The sequence below is a fragment of the Curcuma longa genome, unplaced genomic scaffold, assembly GCF_044706935.1.
Source record: "Curcuma longa cultivar G26 ecotype Majalengka, Jawa Barat unplaced genomic scaffold, ITB_CL_G26_1.1 contig_28061, whole genome shotgun sequence".
NCBI classification, from domain to species: Eukaryota; Viridiplantae; Streptophyta; class Magnoliopsida; order Zingiberales; family Zingiberaceae; genus Curcuma; species Curcuma longa.
In genome coordinates this window covers 635-4978 of record NW_027433612.1, presented here as the reverse complement: position 1 = coordinate 4978, position 4344 = coordinate 635, and the positions used below count along the sequence as shown (strand labels likewise).

Sequence of the window (4344 nt, the reverse complement as noted above, 5' to 3'; positions counted from 1 at the left end):
GTCTGAAGGAGGTTATTTATATGCCCTCCTCTAATTGCCCTCTTCACACAACAGACACACCCCTGTCACACGGCCGTGTCTGGGAGGCACGATCGTGCCTGGAGGGCACGGCCATGGTCAGTCGTCGTTCTGGAAATGTGACATGGCCGTGCCTGGTGGGCACGGCTAGAGGCAGCCGAGGCTCTGGAAAAATGGCACGGTCGTGCCTGTGGGGCACGACCATAGTCAGTTGTCGCTCTGGAAATGTGGCACGGCCGTGCCTGTGGGGCATGGCCATGAGCTGGCTGGGTGCTGGAGCGAAGGCATGGTCGTGCCTGTTTGGCACGGCCCCTGGTAGCTATTTCTCTGGTAGAAGACATGGTCGTGCTTGGTGGGCATGGCGAGGGGTCGGTTATGCCTGTGAAGAAGCATGGCCGGTGCCCTGGGGGCACGGTCCCTGGAGGAATGAGACACGGCCGTGTCTAGGAGGCATGACCCTATCTAGCCTTGTCTTCAATTGTTTCTCCATTTAGCCTTTTTCGCTCCATTTTCGTCCTGCAAATACATAAACACACGAGTAGATCTCCGAACTAGGAAAAAGATAAAATCATGCCTAATGCACAGATAAAGGATACAATGAACGTAGGAAATAGCGTGAAATACAAGAATATGTACGATTAAAGCATAAGAAACATATGTGTACCCTATGCACATCACATAACATTCAAGAAGAGGAGAGGAATACAGTAGAAGATCAAGAGGTCTTCGGGTATGTACAATCATCTACACAACCTACAAAGAAGAAAGGTACAACTATTTCATTCCGCTGCATAGTTGTTATTGTTTTCTTTTGTATGGATCCTGAATACCAACACAAGAGCCCAATGATCTTATGCATCGATTAAACATATGGTTGATCGAATATGAGGGTTGCTTGAAAAGAATCCATCTCCAGAAAATTTTTATCTAGCAAGAATTGAACGGAACGGAATTCCAAGGATCCTATCAGTTGGCGGGTGATAAGTATTGGTGTTTTTAGTACTTTTTAATTCATAAATAATTGCATGTCATATGTCTAACATTTATATGTTTTATAATGCAGTTTTACGTCAGATGGTCACAAAGTTGCAGCCTACATTTCTAGTAAGTTTTACGAGCGAGTATGTCGTTCAGGACATACTTGGAGGCATGTCGACCAGGGCATGCGAAGCTTCTACTACGATGAGTTTGTGGTAAGTCATTTAATCACCAATAAAGTTATTTTTTGTTTCTACTAATTAATTTTTTTTCTTACAGAAAAAGTATACTTATGAGCAAGGGCACGAGCAGGAATTTAAAGACACTTGGAATGCTGTTTGTGCCAAATTGTACAAAGATCTGCTCTATAAATACAGAAGAAAGGGCACCAGACCATTTTTCTGTTGGGATGTATACCAGAATCCTAGCTAAGTAAATGAACATTCTGAAATAAGAATCATATTTAGTCAAAATTTGCATTTAGTTTTTTTACAAGTGTCCATTTAATCTATATTGTAGATTAACATGGTGTGCGGAGTCACACACAGAAGACCATGTTATCAGTTTCTTATAAATTATAAACAGTGTTCACAACCAAAATGGATTGGACAAACTATTAGAGTGGTTGTAGTGTAATTTGGTCTTAGTCTGTCTTGACTATAGAATTACACTAGTACACTAAGTGTGTATTGAGCAGATCTGAGGATTGTTCGATTTATACTGACTATATAATCGAACTAAACCTCTGTTACTATAGATGTACATGCTCTTAATCCCGATATAATAATAAACACATGTGCTTAATAAGTACTTCTTTAATTCATCAAAGGGTGAGATTTAGATCGATAGATCAAAAGGCCCGATGAGTTGGGAAGTAGTATTATGTACATGGTGTGTTGTTGATTATAAAAGGAATCTGTGTCCTATAAACTAGGCTGATGATGTCCCCTTGAGGAGCTCATAAGGATTATCATGTAAACCCTGCAGGTGGACCTTGTCCGCATGATAATAAGGTTGAGTGGTACTACTCTTGGAATAGATGTCGATTAAATTCGAGTTGTCAGTAACTCATTTAATTGACGGACATACGATATCTTAAACACAGGGAGACTAATATACTTGTAGTAAGAAGGAGCACATATTATAATATGGGATTGGTGCGGTAGTGCAATAATAACTCTCTAGTGGAATGAGTTATTATTGATAGACTTAAGCTGTGTGTTTGGTAAAGAACATGAGAAGCTTAAATCCATCGGGAGACCAAAACCAATTCCTCCTCTAGGTCCCTACTGTAGCCTCTAGAAATCCTCAAGTCCACCTTGGAAGAATTCGTGAAGAAACCAGGCATTCGAACCCATACAAGGCTGTGTAATCGATCAACTGATCGATTACACACCTTGGTAATCGATCAGCTGATAGATTACCAGGCCTCGTATGAGATCGATTGGTAATCGATCAGTTGGTAATCGATTACCAGCCTGGTAATCGATCACCTGATCGATTACCAGTGTTAATGAGGAAAAGTTACGATGTTTAATCGATTCCCTGATCGATTAAGAGCCTCGGTTCGAATTGGAAACTTTCGAAATCTTGCAAACTCTCCGAATTGATTGATCTAAATCATACCATGTTTAGGATTCAATCATACCATGTTTATGGCTCAAATTATACCATATTTGGGAGATGGCTAGGCTATAAAAGAAGGGGTTTGCCAAGGGTTGAAAACACACACGAAGTTATTAACTCTTGGTGGCCGAGACCCTCTCGGCAGCCAACCCTTTCTTCTTCTTCTCTTTTCTCCGAGCAAAGAGAAGGAAGGAAAAGCAAGCCATCAGAGAGGAGAATTCTGGTGAAGAAATTCTCGAAGGATCGTTGCCCACACAACGTTCGAGAAGAGGAGAGGAATACAGCAGAAGATCGAGAGGTCATCTACATCCTTCGCAACAATCCGAAGAAAGGTATAATTTAATGTTTTCCACGTTAATTAAATTATGTTTTTCATATTGGATCCTGTAAACCAAACATAAGAGCCTAATGATCTAAACATAGTCGATCAAACTTCAACTTGAGATCGTTTCAGGAAAATTTTTGTTCTGCAAGAATCTACCGGAACGGTTTTTCAAGACTTTCCCATCACTTTCATCTCAGAGGACATTTGGGCTGCATGGCAAGCCATCTAGGCTGCAGAAAGATGGCAGGTAAATTCAACGACAGCTCGATCCAACAGAAACACCGAGCTGGCTGGCCCTAGCACCGGATCCACAAAGCATACAGCTGGATCCCGTTCCATTGTGGAGCATACCTTGGACTTGGTAAGTTTACATTTAATATATTTGTATTAGAATTATTTAATTAGTAATGATTTGATTTTGATTTAATTGTATTTTAAAATTTTCAAGAGCACGAGTTACAGCGCCCTCCTACTTATTGGAAGATTTTTACGAAGACACACAAGTCCAAAGATGACACATTTATCGATCCTCGTTCACATGCATTAGACATAAGATAATGAATTTAAAATTTATTCAACATTTCTGTATTGTAATTATTTTTTCTAATCTTAAATTTTATATTAATTTATTTTTCAACAGGCTGAAATATCTGCTAGAGTTGCACAGGCGTCTGCGCCCACTGTTGAGGGAGGTGAGAGGCAGGATCTCTCAACTGACCAGTTGAATGAAATATACTATGATGTGGTCGGTGGGAGGAAGAACTCCACCCTCTACGGTTTAGGGTCCCAAGCAAGAGTCGTATATGATCGTGTGATGGCCCCTGGAGCCAGGGGACGTCCCAGTGGATCATCTTCTACGATAGAAGCCCTACAATAAGAAAATCTAGAATTAAAAAATTGACTCTTCGCATTAGAGGCGCAGCAACGGAATTACGATTAGCTTGCGCGGCAAATGACGGCCTTCATGGATGCCATGGGCTCGACGCCACCTTTACCACATTATAACAATATGCAAGATGCGGAAACTTAGGACCCTAATGCTCCTGATCAGTAGCTGTCTGCGAGGTATGTTAATATTTCTATTACTTCTAATTTTTTAAAGTTATGACTTGTAAACATGTATTTTTCAAATATCTTGTTATCATTAATTTATTACTAACCTATCTTATTGTCTTTTTTGTAGGATCATCTATTTTGGCTCGGTTAGTTTAGATATTTTTCTAATCAGTTATTGTATTTAAACATTTGATACAGTATCAGTGTATTCAGATATTCATATTTGTGTTATTGTATTCAGCTTGAATTGGAGTGTATTCAGATATTTAGACTTATGTTTTGGATTCAGATATTGTAGTATTATGGTGTTTATGTATTTTGGCTTGTGTGTTTGTATACTC

The 4344-nt window shown here is 39.8% G+C and overlaps 1 pseudogene; it reads left to right on the top strand.

Annotated features, from left to right (window-relative positions):
- Window positions 1-269: 269 nt before the first annotated feature.
- On the top strand, window positions 270-3824 carry LOC141819164 (uncharacterized; annotated as a pseudogene).
- Window positions 3825-4344: the final 520 nt, after the last annotated feature.